Below are 22,053 nucleotides of genomic sequence, written 5' to 3' on the forward strand. Positions count from 1 at the left end.
TACAGCACCAATAAGGGATAGAGGTGTCCACATTAGATTATAGCAGCCTGAAGTGTGAATTCATGAATAAGTAACAGATAAAGTGCCCACATATGATTATAACAGCTTGCAATGTTCATGCATGAATAACTTCCAATTGTGATGGCCACACATACTGTACTTATAGCAGCCGGAAGTGATCTTTGAGCTCGGCTCAGTCTCCAAGTCAAAAGCTTTGTGCCTTTGGTTATTATGTATTACAATTTCTTGGATAAACGGCTGTGGGATCAAAAAAAAATGTTCAGCTTCTGTATAAGAAACAGTCATTTCTACTTATTGGTGTCATTCGTATCTTTATAACATGTACACGGTAGAAAAGACAGTGGGTTGCTGCTAAGTTGGCTGCATGTCCAGATAATAAGCTCTAACAAACTGTGTGAAAAAATAAAATGTCATGGCCGTTTTCTCAGGGGTTCAGATCCAGCTGTACTGCAGTAGTATTTGCACCAGATTTACGTCAGGCATAAATATACCCACATATAGTTACACACAACCTACTCCTAAGCACTAAAAAAAAAGAGAGACAGTGGGGATCCTGCCTGTGACGTGCCCAGCAAAGAGTGAAGACTAAACAGGGTTAGTTATGTGTTCTGAACTTCTGGTGCAGCAGTTGCCTGCACCCAGTGCCAACAGTGTGATTATAAGTACACTAGTATTACCACCATCTGCCTGCTACAGTCGGGGGGGTCATACACTGACTGGGGGGGGGGGGGGCGCGTACACTGACTGTGGGGACTACCTGCTACAATCAGGTGGGGTGGAGCACACACTAAGTTTTGTTTGAGGAAGGGGGGGCCCCAAATTGGTGTCTTGCTTAGGGACCCATGAGGTCTACATCCTCTGGTGAGAGGTGTGAATGGGAGGTAGGAAACAAACATCCCAGCAGCACCAGAAATTACAGATAGTATAATATATGCACAAATCAATGAAGAAAGAAGCTAGCAGCTTCAGAGGTGAAGTTGCCTCAAGGCACTCACAATTGATACAGCCAATGACAAGCTGCGTGAGTCTGCATCTGTACACAGTTATGCAAGCCAGTCCTTACTGTACTCAGCCCACTTAAGACCATCCTTATCCTTCTCTGTTGGCAGATTGTTCTGGGCTATCTGGTGCAGTGACATCAGTCCACACACTTTGTGACTTAAACAGTAATGCAAGTTTATTTAGTGTACACAGGTGACTCAAATGTAACACTGATATCGGTAATCAGGAGCCCATATATCACACAAGGTAACAGCATTAGGTAGCAGTACTTATCAGGAGATGTCTGTGGTGGTGAAGCATGGAGTACTGCACAGCTGTGCAGTCTGACTCCCACTGTAGAGAAGATGATGCATGCACTGGAACACTGTGAGTCTCTGTAGCTGAGATCTGCTCCCGGTCTCAGCTCTGCACACTTGTACACCAGGACTCTGTCTCTCAGTCTCTCTGTGTTTCACACTCTCCTCACTCTCTCTGAGATGGAGGAACAGGAACTTTCATCATATGACTCCGCCTCCGAGTGACTCCTGGCACTAGAGGTCTAACACTAGGGGATGCACCCATAGACTGGTGCACAGAAGGAGACAGGTACAGAGTGCACCATATCCTAACATTCTCCACCCAGCCTCCCCAATCTCGACAGGAGGGTAAACACAGACCCTGTTTGAAACTCTTGATGAAAAAAAACAGATGGGAATACCACAAACATTTTTCCAAATTACAAAATATTTTAAAACCATTTAACCCTTACATTACAACAATTACAAAGGAACTTAAATCAAACTATTAACCACTATTCTCACATAATAAATAGTAGTTTAGAGTGGTTTTAATAACCCCTAATAGTTATTTAACATAATCATTTGTTTTTAAGTAATCAATTTACACTATGTATGTGGCGGGAATAAAAATCAAAAAGAGCTTTAAAGGTGCCTAAAGACAGACATGAATATGATTAGCTGGGGAAAAAAATAAAAAATTACTAAAACAGTTAAAGTAAAAAAAAAATACAAATACAAAGCTTTTTGGATCTACTTATTACACTGGTCAACAGCAAAAATGCTCTGGTCTACAGCAAAAAATAATGAAATCAGTCATTTTTGACTCATTTTTACACTGGTCAACAGCAAAAATTAATGAAATCAATAATTTTTGACTAATTTTATTTTTAATATGCTAATTAAGAATATCACTGGTAAAATGTTTTATTATTATTATTATTATTATTATTATTATTATTATTATTTCTAGCTATAGTTGCCTACCTGACCCTCTCCATGAGGGAGAAAATGCTCTGTTCCTGGAGTTTCCTGGTAATGTATGATTGCCATCACCTGTGGTGAGCTAGTTAATTGATAAGAAAGGTGTTTCACCACAGGTGATGGCAATCATACATTACCAGGAAAGTCCAGGAACAGAGCATTTTCTCCCTCATGGAGAGGGTCAGGTAGGCAAGTATGTTTCTAGCTCAGTTTTTTTCTCCTTGCACAAGCAAATGTGTCCTTCAAGGCCAGTGGTACAAAAATGTACATTACAGTCTACTAGTGTGGATGATCCTATTACCACTGTTGCACATTACATCGGGTCTTAAAGTATGAAAAATTGTATTAAGGCTGTGGATTACAGTAGACAAAGGACAAAACTAAGGACAAAGCTAAAATTAGTGAATTAAATAAAGGAAGGTGGTTTCCTTGGCCTACAGATACTAGTGCTTCTCAAGGATACTTTAACCAGATGGTAAATCAACTTGAGATGCATCCAGAAAGTAGCAAATCAACTTTTTGGAGAATAGCAGAGCAGATGAGTATAAAGAACTTGTGAGTGACCTACTGCTGTCTTATCAGAAATTAGTGCAAAAGTGGAAATTTTTCACACTGCGCTCATCCCCGGTTTTGGATTTGCATGTGTCTACACTAGTGTAATATATGGTGAAAATGCTTGTTTGAGTTTCAAAGTGATGTTTATTTATAAATAAAAAGCAAAAATGGATAGTCCTGAATTAATTGCACTCTATTTGGCTGTAATTAGCCTTCTTGCTAATTATGCATGAATACGCTTGAATCTAAACGTATTTTGATGAAGTCCAAATGTAGTGAAAAAAATGAATGAAAAAAATGATGAAAAAAGGAAAAAATAAAAAATGAATGAATTATTGAAAAACGAAGAAAAATTGAAAAAGGAGAGAAAATGTCTATTTGATTGAAAATCGGGCCGCGGCGTCCCGCTGGTATTAACTGAGTGCACTTTGTTTAAAAAGTATTCTGCTACTGACAGACAAACAGCAGTGGAGAGTGCGTGAGGAAGAAAGGGACTCCGGACTGGTCTGCCTCCCCCTGCTTCTGCCTCCGTCACTGTGACTGTGTTCTGTCACAGGTCGGAGGCTTGTCAGCCTGGGTTTGGTGCCTGTCTTGGAGGGGGAGATGCACGCACTGCGACCACTCTCAGAGTGGTTCGTTGCCGCACTTCCCCCACCTACAGAGACTCACCTTTGATCTCCTCCTCCTCTGCTGGATGTGTCAGCGGCAAGTTGTTTCCTCGCTGTTCGGCCGTCGTCCGTGATCTGCAGACACTTCCTGGTTTTCAGTCACGTGACCGGGTTCTCTGTCTTGTTCCGCTCCTTCTGCTCGATCGTGCAGCTGTTGTAGATAATGTGGGGAAAATGCTCCAACGCGTTTCGGCCCTTGGGGGCCTTCCTCTGGGAGAAGAAGTTAGGCTGCAACATATTCTTAGAAATATGCTTCCTTCACTCTCAACTCAAAATATGCTTGCTTCATTCTCCTTCACTCTCAACTCAACTCTATCCCTGAACTCTTTCCCCTGCAATAAGGCATGAGAACGATCACAGATTCCTTCAAGGGGAATAAAGCTGCAAACATTAGGGGTAATTCCAAGTTGATCGCAGCAGGACATTTAGTAGCAGTTGGGCAAAACCATGTGCACTGCAGGTGTGGCAGATATAACATTTGCAGAGAGAGTTAGATTTAGGTGGGTTATTTTATTTCTGTGCAGGGTAAATACTGGCTGCTTTATTTTTACACTGCAAATTAGATTGCAGATTGAACACACCACACCCAAATCTAACTCTCTCTGCACATGTTATATCTGCCTCCCCTGCAGTGCACATGGTTTTGCCCAACTGCTAAAAAATTTCCTGCTGCGATCAACTTGGAATTACCCCCATTTTTTTATTTTACAGTACTTTATGGAAACAAATGTTAACTGAGCATTATGCACCAATGAATGTGATAAATTTGTGATGCCAATACATGATTAGTACAATCTTCAGTACCCATCCATAATTATACACATGTTGAGGTACCCATATATGATTGTGCACATACATTATAATATATATATATACTGCATATTATATATATATATATATATATATATACTGCATATTATATATATATATACACATTGTATATATATACACACACATATACAGTATATATATATATATATATACTGCATATATATATATATACACACACACATATATATATATATATATATATATATATATATACAGGTTGAGTATCCCATATCCAAATATTCCGAAATACGGAATATTCCGAAATACTGACTTTTTTGAGTGAGAATGAGATAGTGAAACCTTTGTTTTTTGATGGCTCAATGTACATAAACTTTGTTTAATACACAAAGTTATAAAAAATATTGTATTAAATTACCTTCAGGCTGTGTGTATAAGGTGTATATGAAACATAAATGAATTGTGTGAATGTAGACACACTTTGTTTAATGCACAAAGTTATAAAATATATTGGCTAAAATGACCTTCAGGCTGTGTGTATAAGGTGTATATGAAACATAAATACATTCTGTGCTTAGATTTAGGTCCCATCACCATGATATCTCATTATGGTATGCAATTATTCCAAAATACGGAAAAATCCCATATCCAAAATACCTCTGGTCCCAAGCATTTTGGATAAGGGATACTCAACCTGTATATATATATATATATATATATATATATATATATAGTCAAATTGAACTGTCATAGCAAATATATTAGATTATTTTCTAATGTTGGGCACTAGCATAAAGCATATGCCAATATGCAGTGAGAAACCATAAGGATGTACATGTAACCCTTACTACAAAAGGTTAAAAGTACTGTTTATTTACAGTAGAAAACAGAAAGAGTAGCATATGGTGTTTGGATAGTGGTTAGTGTTTATTTGTTGTGAGAAGGGAAAGAGATACTAGTGGGGGGTTTTCTGTGTAACCTAAAGGGCCCTACTCATTTCCCGATGCGCCGCCGAGGTGCCCGACGGCCGATACGGCCGACGAGCGACCCGGCGGCGGGGGGGGCAGTGACGGGGGGAGTGAAGTTTCTTCACTCCCCCCGTCACGCGGCTGCATTGAAGTGCAGGCAAATATGGACGAGATCGTCCATATTGGCCTGCATGCACAGCCGACGGGAGACCAGCGATGAACGAGCGCGGGGACGCGCATCGTTCATCGCTGGAGTCTCCACACTGAAAGATATGAACGAGTTCTCCTTCATTTATGAACGAGATCGTTCATATCTTTCTGAAAATCGGCCAGTGTGTAGGGCCTATAAGTTGTGGATACTACTTTCAAATTTCTAGTGATGAGGCAAGGTACTGTACATTGCTGGCTCAGGATGTGCACGAGCCAATGAGAAGGCTGGAGTGTTCTGTGTGGTTCCAGGTACTGGAGAGAAGCCAGGTGCATGCTGGGACATAGGTGATAAATACCTGCATCGTTGAGTGGTAGTTAGCAGCTGCTGAGGGGTTGATGCGAGTGATGGAGGATGCAGCTCATCCCCCTATAGGCTGATTATCTCACCAAGGTCATCAGCAGCAACTATTGGCTACCTAGACTTTGGAGAGTGATGGTGGGGAATTAGAGTTCAGCAGAGGATAATGTCGGCAAATAATTACTTCACAGATGCTGAGGGGATAAGTGTATCGTGGATTGGTGAGCAGCTCAAACCCAATTCATATAACACCAAAGTGTAAAAAATAAAAATATAAAAAATAGAAATCAAACACTTCAGCTTGTTTTTCAGTATAGCACACTGAGCGATATATCTGGAAAAGTTGATAACTGTTTCCCACATCTACTCTGTTTATTGAATAGAAACACTGATATTCAGAGTCCCTACCCACTATGTCTGGTGAGTTTATTACCCCCTATGACTATGGGGTTAGCTCAGTATGCCATTCAGCAAGGGCAGATCCAGAACAAAAGGAAAAGGGGGGAGGGGCACCACGACAGGTGGGTGTGGTCTTGCAACAAGAGATGTGGCCTCAGAAGGAATGCCATATCCATGAGCCAGTGGGTAACAGAAAAGGGTGATGGGGAGAGGCAGTAGGAAACGTAGAGGATGTTTGGGAGAGGTAGTGGCTGTCTCCAAGGAGAAGGTGAAGGGCAGTGAGTTGGGTGAGAGGGTGACAAGGAGAGGCATTGGGTGATGCCAGGTAGAAAGTGACAAGGAGAGGATGATAGAGGCAGTGATGTGGTGGAGGGAACGGGGAACACTAGGCTGAAGAAGGGGGTACACTTGGCTGGATGAGGAGGGGGACGATGACTGTACTAATTGGGGGAGATCTTCCTGAGGGACAGTTAGATGGGGCAGTGGGCTGGTTGGGGGAGGTAAGGGGGAATACACTGGGCTGGCAGGTTGGTGGAGGGGACACTTTGTGAATGTGGTGGCACTGGGCAGGATGGGAAGGGAACAGTGTAAATAGGGGTGGGATGGGGGGACCCTGTGACTGGGCAAGCTGGGGGATCCTCGGTGGGGGGTGATGAGATGGGTGAAGTGGGCTGTGGGAAGCACACAAGGAATTACCCCTACCCACTGATTTACCACCCCTGCACCCCACACTACAGCTGCTGCCCTGCAGTGAGAATGCTGCCCTGTACTAAGGCTGCACTGCCATGGGAACTGTTGTCTGGTACCGGCCCTGAGACAAATGGGAAGAAGGTATCAGGGGTAGGATGTGGAATAGACACTTTACCTGAGGAGATCAGGGTGCAGGCAGGGAGCAGCAGGATATCAGCTGCAGTCATAGACACTTAGGAGCCGGACAGGGGGAGGACAGGAGAGATGAGCACACACACGCTTAAACTAACAGGAAGCATATGAGTACTGCACCATCTCACCCCGCACTGTGGTGTCCAGAGAGGTCAGAGCATCATAGGTGCAGCACCAGTGTGTGTCAACTGTACAAACTCTGTGGCTGCACTATTAATAGAAAAACAAATTGCCATGGTGCCTGAATTTGCCTATGCCACCAAGCTTTGTATGGCCCACCTGCTCAGGTGTAAACACAGTTACATTTATTAGTAAATACCATTAAGCACTGTACAAAGGGGCTAATTCAGGTTGGATCGCAAAGTGCAATCCAACCGGAATTTTTACAATTGCCCTGTGGGCACATGCGCAGCACCTGCCCTGCGCATGCGCCCACATTTACTGATGGTCCCCCTCAAAAAATCAGGCAGAGGTGTTCGCAGGGTGGGGGGCGGCAACACTCAATTTCCAAGGCGGAGATGGAGTGTTGTGAGGGCGTGGGGGTTTGCCAGCAGAAGGCTACCCTATTTTTACCGATAACGCTGAAATTGTGGTGTGACCGCAATTTCAGCATGGTCAAGGGGGGATGGGCAGTTAGCATGCTGGGCGGCCTTGCCCTGCAATGGGTGGCCCCCAGCATGCAATCCAAAGGTTTGCAAATTCTGTTACTTAGCAGAATTTGCAATTCTTACTGAATCAGGTCCATAGCCATTTAGGAATGGCCAAAAAGTTATTGTATAAATGTATGGAATGTTGTGGTAAGGGGAGGGGGGTAGGATATTGAGAATAAATTATTTGGCAAATTCGCAGATTTGTTAGCGGGAGGAGCGAACACATTGACAGACATAGGAGGGAGAGTATAGCAGACAAGGGAGTTGCTTAGCTTGAACAGTGAACAGGCCAGGTGGCTACACTGTAATCCAATATGGGAATAGACAGAAAAGTAGTCAAGTGAAAGAGTGAGGTCAAAAGTAATTGTCTCTTAAAAATTTTCGTGGGGTAGACACAAGAGTAGGCTTTGGAACAATCACCTAGCATTCAATGTGTTAAGGGGCTTGGCTGTAATAACTGACTGGTTAGATGGCAGCGTATGTGCAGACACTTTAAAACTGGGTACACACTAGGCGATATGTTGGTCGGATTCCGCAGAAAGGGCCGACATATTGTGCACATCGGGTAGTGTTTACCAACTACTGTGCGCTCCCACCCGCTGACTTGTCGGTCATCCCATCTACTGTGCTGCTGTATGCAGTAATGAATTATATAGCGCACGATCTATATCTTTCAGTGTGTACGACCGATCAAAATCTTGCACCATTGGTCATGCAGGGATACGCATCGTTCTGTGGGTAATATCCCAGAAGTCAATTTGTCAAGGTAAACAGGACTTAGGTAGCACGATACATAAATTATTACTGACTGTGACAAGGGGAGGCACTCGATATACCGGCAGTCGTACTACAACCGTGACGAGAACAATGGGGGTAATTCCAAGTTGATCGCAGCAGGAATTTTGTTAGCCGTTGGGCAAAACCATGTGCACTGCAGGGGAGGCAGATATAACATGTGCAGAAAGAGTTAGATTTGGGTGGGTTATTTTATTTCTGTGCAGGGTAAATACTGGCTGCATTATTTTTACACTGCAAATTAGATTGCAGATTGAACACACCACACCCAAATCTAACTCTCTCTGCACATGTTAAATCTGCCTCCCCTGCAGTGCACATGGGTGGTCATTCCGAGTTGTTCGCTCTGTAATTTTTTTCGCATCGCAGCGATTTTCTGCTAGCTGCGCATGCGCAATGTTCGCACTGCGACTGCGCCAAGTAAATTTGCTATGCAGTTAGGTATTTTACTCACGGCATTACAAGGTTTTTTCTTCGTTCTGGTGATTGTAATGTGATTGACAGGAAGTGGGTGTTTCTGGGCGGAAACAGGCTGTTTTATGGGAGTGTGTGAAAAAACGCTACCGTTTCTGGGAAAAACGCGGGAGTGGCTGGAGAAACGGAGGAGTGTCTGGGCGAACGATGAGGTGTGTTTGTGACGTCAAACCAGGAACGAAACTGACTGAACTGATCGCAGATGCCGAGTAAGTGTGTAGCTACTCAGAAACTGCTAAGAAGTGTCTATTCGCAATTCTGCTAATCTTTCGTTCGCAATTTTGCTAGGCTAAGATTCACTCCCAGTAGGCGGCGGCTTAGCGTGTGCAAAGCTGCTAAAAGCAGCTTGCGAGCGAAAAACTCGGAATGACCCCCATGGTTTTGCCCAACTGCTAACAAAATTCCTGCTGCGATCAACTTGGAATTACCCCCAATAATAATAATAATAATAATAATAATTTTATTTATATAGCGCTCTTTCTCCAACATAGTGTCCCTTTTAGTTTCAGGCTTCTGTATTTTATGAAAATGTACTTCATTATTTTCTGTACTATATTATGCTATGTATCTGTTAAGCGCCTTGAGTCCTATTGGAGAAAGAGCGCTATATAAATAAAATTATTATTATTATTATTATTATTACATCGCCGGTGATAGAGTTGAACATATGTAGCCACAAGGGGGATAAAGACATACAGTATAACACAATGTATTAAATAAGACACATAGGGATCCTATTAGTATAGCATGCCTATAATTGGCAGACATTATTTTGTCAACTCTCTTACCTTCCTTTTTTTCAAATGAAAATGTAGATTACCAACAGATCTCTCATGGGGCTCTTATAAGTACTTAATGTTCCATTGGCAGCACCTCCCCAAATAATAGGTAATGTACAGAGGTGTAGACTTAATCAAGAAGCAGACATGACAGGGGACTACAGAGAGACACATTGGTCAGAATATTCAGCTCACGTCCCTGGTATCTGCCAGGTAATGACTGTCAACCAGGGACGTGCGGTGAGCTAAATGGCTCAGGAAGCACTGGCTAACCCCAGAGCCAGATTTACATGCAATATATGAGCCAAACGGTACATCTGGACATTATACACAGGTGCAGCATTATAAACTCCTGGAAATCTGGGGAGTTTTGAAAAGAGATGTGTGGAATAGTGATGAGCGGATTCGGTTTTACTCGGTTTTACTCGGTTCTCAAAACCGAATCTTATTGGCTCACTGATGTCACGTGTTTTGGATAGCCAATAAGATTCGGTTTTGAGAACCGAGTAAAACCGAGTAAAACCGAATCCGCTCATCACTAGTGTGGAAAGGATACACAGGTGAGGCACTACCTCACCTGCCATAGACTTTTTATTCCAGAGTTTGGGCTATAAAAATGATTAGATTAATGCAAAGAAGATATTTCAAACAAATTATCAGTATTTTTCATACATTTTATTCAGTCAAAACTCCGGTTTAAATGTAAGTATGACAGGAAAGGCTCTGCCTCACCCCTCCGCACGTCACAGTGTCAACAATACAGACATGAATGGGGCTGAATCTCCAATGCAGCATCTCACCTACCAGTACACCTAAGGCCATGGCTGTGGCCTACTCAGCACTTCATGGACACTAATACTTACCATTACGCAGACATCCTAAATAGAGATGCTGAAAGAAGATCCTAGTGCTCCAGAGAAGGCCTAAGTACATATGTGTCCACTTACATCTAGCATCCCTGCATGTTAAACAGCCCTTCTAGTCATGCCATGCCATGGCGTGACTTGCAGTGCCGGTGCACTCCTGCAAACAATCAATTTTGCGCCTTTCTACAAATTTAAATGTGACCGATCTCATCCTCAGAGCTGTAACTAGTCACTAGTCAAGATCTACAACATGGACAGTGCGCAAAAATATAGGGGCGTAAAATAATTATGACGTACATAGTCTCCATTATTCAAAATTACGCCACATAGTAGTACCACTTATATACATTACGCCAGGTAGAGCCCCTTATATACATTACGCCAGATAGAGTCCCCCTTTACATATTGCACCAAGTAGAGCCAGTGACACAATATTCCAGGTAGAACCCCCCTTTTACGCATTGCGCAAGGTATAGTCTCCTTTTACAATCCCAGGTAGAGTCCCTTTTACACATTGTGCCTGGAAAAGCCCCTTTTACACATGCCACTTCCCCCCAGCACACATTAATATGATATCCCTCTCCCCAGCACACATTAATATGACACCCTCCTCTCCAGCAGCCATGAATATGACCTCCCCTTCCCCAGCACACAGATTAATAGGCCACTTCTCCCCTCCCCAGCACATATTGTTAATATGCTACTCCCCAGAATATTAATATGACACAACCCCCCAGCACACACACTTCCTCCCCAGCAAACATTAATGACACCACCTAGCACACATTAATGACAACCCCCTCCCCAGCACACAATAATTACACCCCCCAGCACACATTATTTACACCACCCTCCCCAGCACAGATTAATTACAGCACCCTCTCCAGCACACATTAATTACACCCCCAGCACACATTAATTACACCACCCTCCCCAGCACATATTATTTACACCACCCTCCCCAGCACACATTATTTACACCACCCTCCCCAGCACAGATTAATTACAGCACCCTCTCCAGCACACATTAATTACACCCCCAGCACACATTAATTACACCACCCTCCCCAGCATATATTATTTACACCACCCTCCCCAGCACACATTATTTACACTACTCTCCTCAGCACACATTAATTACCCCCCCACTCCCCAGCACACATTAATTACACCCCCAGCACACATTAATTACATCCCCCTACCCCAGCACACATTAATTACACCCCCAGCACACATTAACTACACCCCCCACCCCAGCACACATTAATTACACCCCCCTCCCCAGCACACATTAATTACACCCCCCACCCTAGCAAACATTAATTACACCCCCCACCCCAGCACACATTAATTATACCTCCCACCCTAGCAAACATTAATTACACCCCCCACCCCAGTACACATTAATTACACCCTACTCCCCAGCACACATTAATTACACCTCCCTCCCCAGCACACATTAATTACACCCCCCTCCCCAGCACACATTAATTACACCCTACTCCCCAGCACACATTAATTACACCCCCACCCTAGCAAACATTAATTACACCTCCCACCCTAGCAAACATTAATTACACCCCCCACCCCAGCACACATTAATTACACCCTACTCCCCAGCACACATTAATTACACCTCCCTCCCCAGCACACATTAATTACACCCCCCACCCTAGCAAACAATAATTACACCTCCCTCCCCAGCACACATTAATTACACCCCCCTCCCCAGCACACATTAATTACACCCCCACCCTAGCAAACATTAATTACACCCCCCCACCCCAGCACACATTAATTACACCTCCCTCCCCAGCACACATTAATTACACCCCCCACCCTAGCAAACATTAATTACACCCCCCACCCCAGCACACATTAATTACACCTCCCTCCCCAGCACACATTAATTACACCCCCCACCCTAGCAAACAATAATTACACCCCCCACCCCAGCACACATTAATTACACCTCCCTCCCCAGCACACATTAATTACACCTCCCTCCCCACTCAGCACACATTAATTACACCCCCCACCCTAGAAAACAATAAATACACCTCCCTCCCCAGCACACATTAATTACACCCCCTCCCCAGCACACATTAATTACACCCCCCACCCTAGCAAACATTAATTACACCCCCCACCCCAGCACACATTAATTACACCTCCCTCCCCAGCACACATTAATTACACCCCCCACCCTAGCAAACATTAATTACACCCCCACCCCAGCACACATTAATTACACCTCCCTCCCCAGCACACATTAATTAAACCCCCCTCTCTGCACACATTAATTACACCCCCCCACCCCAGCACACATTAATTACACCCTACTCCCCAGCACACATTAATTACACCTCCCTCCCCAGCACACATTAATTACACCCCCCTCCCCAGCACACATTAATTACACCCTACTCCCCAGCACACATTAATTACACCCCCCACCCTAGCAAACATTAATTACACCTCCCACCCTAGCAAACATTAATTACACCCCCCACCCCAGCACACATTAATTACACCCTACTCCCCAGCACACATTAATTACACCTCCCTCCCCAGCACACATTAATTACACCCCCCACCCTAGCAAACAATAATTACACCTCCCTCCCCAGCACACATTAATTACACCCCCCTCCCCAGCACACATTAATTACACCCCCACCCTAGCAAACATTAATTACACCCCCCACCCCAGCACACATTAATTACACCTCCCTCCCCAGCACACATTAATTACACCCCCCACCCTAGCAAACATTAATTACACCCCCCACCCCAGCACACATTAATTACACCTCCCTCCCCAGCACACATTAATTACACCCCCCACCCTAGCAAACAATAATTACACCCCCCACCCCAGCACACATTAATTACACCTCCCTCCCCAGCACACATTAATTACACCTCCCTCCCCACTCAGCACACATTAATTACACCCCCCACCCTAGCAAACAATAATTACACCTCCCTCCCCAGCACACATTAATTACACCCCCCTCCCCAGCACACATTAATTACACCCCCCACCCTAGCAAACATTAATTACACCCCCCACCCCAGCACACATTAATTACACCTCCCTCCCCAGCACACATTAATTACACCCCCCACCCTAGCAAACATTCATTACACCCCCCACCCCAGCACACATTAATTACACCTCCCTCCCCAGCACACATTAATTAAACCCCCCTCTCTGCACACATTAATTACACCCCCCCACCCCAGCACACATTAATTACACCTCCCTCCCCAGCACACATTAATTACACCTCCCTCCCCAGCACACATTAATTAAACCCCCCCTCTCTGCACACATTAATTACACCCCCCCACCCCAGCACACATTAATTACACCCTACTCCACAGCACACATTAATAAATGCCCCCCTCTCTGCACACATTAATTACACCCCCCACCCCAGCACACATTAATTACACCTCCCTCCCCAGCACACATTAATTAAACCCCCCCTCTCTGCACACATTAATTACACCCCCACCCCAGCACACATTAATATGACACTCCCCCCAGCACACATTAATATGACACTCCCCCCAACACACATTAATATGACACTCCCCCCAGCACACATTAATATGACACTCCCCCAGCACACATTAATATGACACTCCCCCCAGCACACATTAATATGACACTCCCCCCAGCACACATTAATATGACACTCCCCCCAGCACACATTAATATGACACTCCCCCCAGCACACATTAATATGACACTCCCCCCAGCACACATTTGTCTGCAGCAGTATTTACAGTCTCTGCTCCCCGGTGTGGCTGCTCCTCTTCTCATGTCTGTGGGCTCCTCCAGTCTACATGACTCCACCACCGAGTCACAGGGGATGGATGGGCAACAATGCTGCCTGTCTTCATGCTTGACATGTGCAGTGGGAGGAGCAAGGGGGAGAGGGAAGGGAGGAGGGTCCTGACATAGACAGGATGTCAGCAGACGGGAGTTTCAGTTCATTCATGCTGCCGGCGCTGCTGCTTTCTGACAGTGTGGCACAGGCGCACTACACATCAGCAAGATAGCAGAGCAGAGCCTCTCTAGCACAGCGCCTCCCTGCTTTGCAGACTTTGCTGAGCATGTGGCGCTGGGCCTGGTGACTTGGTAGCGTCGAGAGTCTTTTTTTTTTACTTTTTCCCTTAAAATGCATCTTATTCGCAAAACGATGCTTATGTTGTTACAAACTATATGTGGCATGCCTATATTCTGTTTGCGACACAAATAAAACTAAAATATAATTACAATCAAACTTAGAACCAAAATTTGGATTTCTAGACACTTATAATTAAAAAATGTTTGATAACTACTAGAAAGCAGCTGAATCAATTTAAAACCCAATTGTAAAAAGATCCATATGATGTGTACAGAAGAAGCATTCATGAAATTGCACCACAGATTCTTCAAGGTAGAAAACAATTGCCAGCAGGCTTTTAGCCAGGATACATAGAGGACATCAAACTAGAAACAGAATAAATCATCTCTTCAATCAAGAAGATTCTAACTTGGCAACTATCGCTAACATGTTTGCCAAAAATTAAGATGATGCAGCTAGAAGGGGAGTTATATACCCTAGCAACCCTATATGCTCCAAACACGGAGTATAATACCTTTTTTTTACTGATATCTATGTTCGCCTGCACATTTGTGCTGACGGCAGTTTGATTTTGGGGGGAGATTTTAATTCTACGTTAAATCTGATTTTAGATAGATTCAGGGCTCCTCGTGGGAGAGGGCATAACGCTCCGACAGCGCTACAGCTCCTAATATCTTCCCTAAATTTATTTGATCCGTGGCGATATCAACACCCATACAACCGAGAATACACTTTTTATTCACACCCATATAACACTTCCACCAGAATCGATTATTGGTTACTTTCTTCGGCATTGTCCTCTAGAGTACGTGATTCAAAAGTGGAAAACATAGCTATCTCCGACCACCCACATGGTTTACCCTTTCCCTAGTCTCCCCCAAACTGACTACTTACAACTGGAGATTTCCCACTTATCTGTTCACGGCTCCCGATTTTAAATCTTATTTGGAAACTAATTTTCTGAATTATGTTGATGATAATATTCAACATACGGATGATATAAACCTCTTTTGGTCAGCTTCTAAGCCAGTGCTAGGAGGTCATATTGTAGCGTACGTCGCGAACAAGCGCAGGACACTCACTCGTCGGTTTCAGGAATTAGGTTTAAAACTCACCGATTCTTATACAACCTTATTGTCTTCACCGACGGATGATAATCGCAGCATATACCTCGAAATAAAAAACTTTTTGAAACTTTCTGCACGAAAGAGCTCAGCTTGCATTAGACTATCAAAAACATAAATATTTTAGATGGGGCAACAAGGCTGGAAAGCTTTTGGAAAATAAAGTTCTCGGTCAGCACCCTATATCTAACATTCTTACCCTTAACACTGTTACCCAACCGCCTGACTCGGTAGATATCGCTAATGCTTTCTTAGATTACTATAAAGAGCTGTATACAGCTCCCCCGGATGACCCCACTGGAGGCATGGCCTTCCTCCACTCGGCCGGTTCTCCTACATTGTCAGAAGGGGAGCGAGACTCCCTCACAGAACTGATTACTGAACTAGAATTAATTACGTTAATAAAGCGCCTTGCCAATGGCAAGGCTCCAGGCCCGGATCGACTAAGCGCTGAATATTATAAGCTATTATTAGTGCATGTAACACCACATTTGTTGGCTCTATTTAACTCTATATTATCTGGTAACGATGCCCCTCCTACCTTTAATCAAGACTGTATAGTAGTCTTGCGGAAGCCAGGTAAAGATCCTACCTTAGTTCAATCTTACCACCCAATTTCTTTATTGAATCAGGATTTTAAACTTCTATCTGCTCTTGTGGCAAACAGATTACAGCCTATTTTGTCCAGGTTACTTCATCTGTCCCTAACTGGCTTTGTGAAAGGGAGAACATTGATACATAATATAAGACAATTGATAGCTGCTTTGACCAAATAGAGCCAGTTGCCATGTGGTACATCCCTACTGGTAAGCTGCGATGCTGATAAGGCATTCAACCGCGTGTCTTGGTCCCATCTGCTGTGAGTACTCCACTGGCAACAATTTGGTACGGGCTTTGTCAGGTTTTTCCGCACCTTATATACCCTGCCCTCCGCATTTCTCCCTGTAAACGGAATGAATACTGATGCCTTCCCTTTATACAGGGGCACCAGACAAGGATGCCCCCTGTCGCTGCTCCTTTTCAATCTCGCCTTAGACCCACTTATTCGGCATTGCTATCTAAATATTGCCTGGCAAGGGATTGAAATAGTATCTTACAGCCTCAAGGTCTCAGCATATGCTGACGACTTACTGTTATATTTCTCGAACCCACATATAGCTTTCCCTGGTCTGTTACAACTGCTGGTGACCTTTGACTCTATCTCGGGATTCTTAATCAATAAAACAAAAACGGAAGCATTGGCTTTACACCAAAAAGCGTCTCAGGACTGGAATATCCAGTTTCCCTCCCACTGGGCAAACCAAAAAATTACATACCTAGGGCTACAAATTCCCGTTAATCCATCTCATCTATATATGAACAATTTTCCACAAATTATTGCCCGTAGCTGATTTTCAAGCTTGGAAGCACTTACCTCCTTCTTACTTGGGACGGTGCCAACTCATTAAAATGATCACCTTCCCGAGATTATTATACCCTAAGCAGATACTGCCTTTATTGTTGTCAGAAGCGGATTTGTCAGTCTTGGCCAAGGCCTTCAGTGGGTTTATCTGGGCTAATAAAAAATCCAGGATCGCTCTATTTAAATTCAATCAGTCACCGAAATTTGGGGGTGTTAATCTACCCTGTATCAGGAGCTACATGTTGGCTGTGAACTACCGTTACACCATCGACTGGATACATGTGACGGAAACCTTCGCCAACACTGGCTTGGAACAGGCCTTTTGTCCTGGAACATCACTTATTAGTCTGTTACATATGCGCCCCTCTACTTTTCCAAGTTCAATTAAGTAGAATTTACCAATAACATCCATATGCACAACATGGAGACTCATATGCTCTAGGATGGGCATCTCCAGTCATAACACAGTTTTTATCCCACTAACCCATAACACAGGATTCCGAGGGACTGCTATAAATTCCACATTAATTGTTTGTCACGCCAAAATGCCCTAATAATATATCAGCTGTTAGACCAATGTACTCTCCAAATTGGCCCCAACGCAAATCTCGTGAAGTGTTCTCACAAATAAATATTCCATTATTTATATATTTTCAAATACTCAGCTTTATTAACAGCTTATTGGCTGATTTGACAGATGTAGACAAAGTGAATTATTTAGATAAATTATTGAGACTGACCCCAGGAGGGAATCACTCAACATCATTCCTATATACACATATTAGAAGGACTATTGATTGGGAAACCACCCAAATAGGACTAACTAAGTGGTCCTCCGTTTTCCCTTCCATTACAATCCCAACTATCCTTACTGCTGTTAATCGTTTGAATAAATGCCTTATTTCAGCCTCCTATGCTGAAATGAATTATCAAATATTGCACTGCTCTTATATTACCCCAAAATTAAGATTTCAAATGGGCATATCATCTGACTCTAAATGTTTTAAATGTGGCATGGTAGACGCTGATATATATCTTTGTTTATGGCGCTGCCCGGAGGTTTTTAAATTCTGGAGCTTAATTCAATCCTTCATTAAAGAAAAATTAGACATAAGTATTGATATATCTCCTGAGTGGGGGTTTTGGGATATTCATTCACCACTACATACCCCCAGACTACTGCCAGGACAACGTGCCTTAGTAGCTAAAATATCTGCTGCTGGTAAGAAAACCATTCTCTCACAATGGATATCCACAGATACTCTTTCTTTGGCTTTGTCGCTACCTCGTTTATCGTATCTATTCCATATGGAGTGGTTGGAGATGGTGATAAACAAAGAGAAGAGAGTAGAGAGATTTTTCGAGATTTGGCTCCCATATGTTCAAATATCACCTGATTCTGTAAAGGATTCTCTTAGACAGGCTGTAACACTCCTGGTATAATCTTGAAATGCTTACCTTAGGTCATCTGCCCTTTTACATTTTAGGACTGTACTTCCCTATACGCATTTACAACACCTCCCTTGACCTCGTATTTGAGAATACATGTGACCTCCATCGGTAGTTCAATCTATGTATCTGTGACCCTTTATTCCTACCATATTGTTTGTATTGTTCTCACATTGTCTGACACATTTATAATGTCTCACTATCGGTTATTTTTATATATCTGTAATGTGCAGTTGTCCAATAAACTATTTTGAAAAAAAAATGTGGAAAAGATGATGTTCATCAAAATGAACTGGAAATTCCACGAGGAAGATCTTTCCCAGCAATTACATCAGAAATACAGAGATATATGTAATGGTGGATTCCAGCAGGGAAGAATTAATATTGTGTGGTGATGATGATGAGGATGTACACACTGAGGGTGAGGATGTCAATGGCAGTGACATCTTCTAGACTGTAGAGCTGTTGCTTTAAGGCAGTTGGTAGCTTGTTTTTGGGGGCCCAAACAAACCAATCATTTCAGCCTCAAGTGTGGCAGTCCTTGTTACTGAAATGATTGGTTTGTTAAACTATGCATGTCCTGTTTAATATCCAACATAATGGTGGGAGGGAGTGCCCAAGGACAATTCCGGGATCCGGTCTGAAGATCGACAGTATCTAGGTCGACAATGTTTAGGTCGACCACTATAGGTCGACAGTCACTAGGTCGACATGGATGGAAGGTCGACAGGGTTTCTAGGTCGACATGTGCTAGGTCGACAGGTCTAAAAGTCGACATGAGTTTTTCACATTTTTTTTCTTTTTTTGAATTTTTTCATACTTAACGATCCACGTGGACTAGAATTGGAACGGTAAAGTGTGCCGAGCGAAGCGGTAGCGGAGCAAAGGCACCATGCCCGAAGCATGGCGAGCGAAGCGAGCCATGCGAGGGGACGCGGTGCACTAATTTGGGATCCCGGTCACTCTACGAAGAAAACGACAAAAAAAAAATCCTCATGTCGACCTTTAGACCTGTCGACCTAGCACATGTCGACCTAGAAACCCTGTCGACCTTCCATCCATGTCGACCTAGTGATTGTCGACCTATAGTGGTCGACCTAAACATTGTCGACCTAGATACTGTCGATTTGATGAACCACACCCGACAAATCCATCTTGCACCACCGTTCATTTATCCTACTGCTGTGCAGCAGTGATTCATAGATATGCTACAAACTGCCATCTGTTTGTGCCACTGCTCTGTTGCCTAGTAGTAAGTAACCAGCTAGCTCGCTGCAGACTTTGACCTAAAGTGGATGAAAACAACATTGTGAGCTATAAGGTGGTCAAAATTGTCTGCAAATGACTGGAAATTATTGTTACTGAGGTTAATAGTACTCTAGGGACAAAAGAAAATGCAAAAATTATGTGATCTTGGTGTTTTTTGTCAATTTTTGAAAAAAAATCCAAATCCCGTTATGGCTGTTTGGCAAATCAAAAGCCAAATCCCACGGACGAATCCAAATCCAAATCATCGGGTCCGGCGCACATCTCTAGTAATAAGGTGTATGGATTGAAGGGCAATGCAGAATCATAAGCATTTCAATCACATCTAGACTTGTGACTGCAGAGTCATAGCTAGATATTCTCATGCAGACAAAGGGCCTAATTCATGTTTGTATGCAAATGTTATTGCGCTTATCTAGGCTACAGAGCTGTTAATGTTAGCAAGTGAAGCTGCCACCCAGAAATGAAAAGAGACACCCTCCGGAGCTATCACAAACTTATTCACAATTGCATATACATTCACAGTTTATACGTATAAACGCGGAACATTGGGTCTAAGAATTGGCCTATGGCTACGCAGTCTGGACACAGCAGTAACGGTGCAGTCACCATGTTTTTGCACGTACGAACTCCTAGCTGATGACACGCCATGAAAGCGGCAGTGACACACCTGTAAACCCTCTGGTAACACCGAGTCCAAATGGTCTCTGTCAATCACTTTTCCATGAAATCCTCATTGCAAGCGGAATCATAGTGGCACCTTGGTGTATGTGCAGTATGATCACAGCACATGCATAGTCTGCCAGTACTCACTGCGTGAACATCTGCCATTGTGTGCAAACATGAATTAGGCCAAAAGTTCAGCAATGGTGTGTTGGCTATGCCTAGATGCTGAAAGCATAAATATACCTGTTTTCAGAAGTATTTTTTTACATCAGTGCTAGGGCTGGTGGAAGTGCTCAGTGATGCAGTAAAAGAGTTAGCGAATGGTGAGCTCAGGTGCAAAAATTTGCTTTCCCCCAACCCAACCCACCATCACCTCTAATAGGTAATACCTGTGCCGGTTTTATTGTAACCCCCTGATGCGTTACCTTTGTAATTATAGACACATTTTTCTGTACTGTATTTTCTTTATTGTTGTTACATATTATTTATATAATAACTGAGACCACTCACCCCGATTCACCACTCCCAGATAGCACCTGTCCCCATAACAACTTTCCAAGTATTGTAGCACCTGTTCCCAGCTTCCTTCACCCACATCACCCCACTTACATCTCAAAGGGGTCTATTCATGAAGCAGTGAAAAGGGTGGCGAAAAGGACCAGTGGTGAAGTTGCCCATAGCAACCAATCAGCTTTGAGGGAAGCCTTTTTCAAGTACAGTCTATAAAATGTTAGGAAGATGCTGATTGGTTGCCATGGGCAACTTCTCCACTGGTATGTTTCTCCACTGTTTTCACTGCTTCATGAATAGACCCCAAAGTTAATACTGAACTGAAGACAGCTGCAGTAAAGGCCTGGCAAAGCATAACAAAGGTGGAGCATTTGGTGATGTTCATGAGTTCCAGACTTCTGTCAGTCGTTGCCTATGAAGGATTTTTGTATTAAGTATTAAAAATGAAAATTTTATTTATGAGTATGTTAATTTGTCCAATTAAACAGGGGACCAGGGCCGGTGCCAGGGTGTTTGGCGCCCCCCCTACAAACTATAAATTTGCGCCCTCCCATAAATTACAAAGCGACAGCGCGAGTCAAAAAAAGGTATGTAGTCTCACAAGGAAGGTAGTAGCGCAGCTTACACATAACACCCCCGGTAGTAGCGCAGCTTATACATAATGCCCCAGTAGTAGTGCAGCTTACACATAACGAAACAGTAGTAGCGCAGCTTATACATAATGCCCCTGGTGGTAGCGCAGCTTACACCTAACGCTCCGTTAGTAGTGCAGTTTACTCATAGTGCTAACAGAAGTGCAGCTTATTCACAACCCCCCCCCTGACCCACACACACATACATACTAACATACATACGTACATACATACAAACATACATACA

The sequence above is a fragment of the Pseudophryne corroboree genome, chromosome 1 (genome assembly GCF_028390025.1).
Source record: "Pseudophryne corroboree isolate aPseCor3 chromosome 1, aPseCor3.hap2, whole genome shotgun sequence".
Taxonomy (NCBI): domain Eukaryota; kingdom Metazoa; phylum Chordata; class Amphibia; order Anura; family Myobatrachidae; genus Pseudophryne; species Pseudophryne corroboree.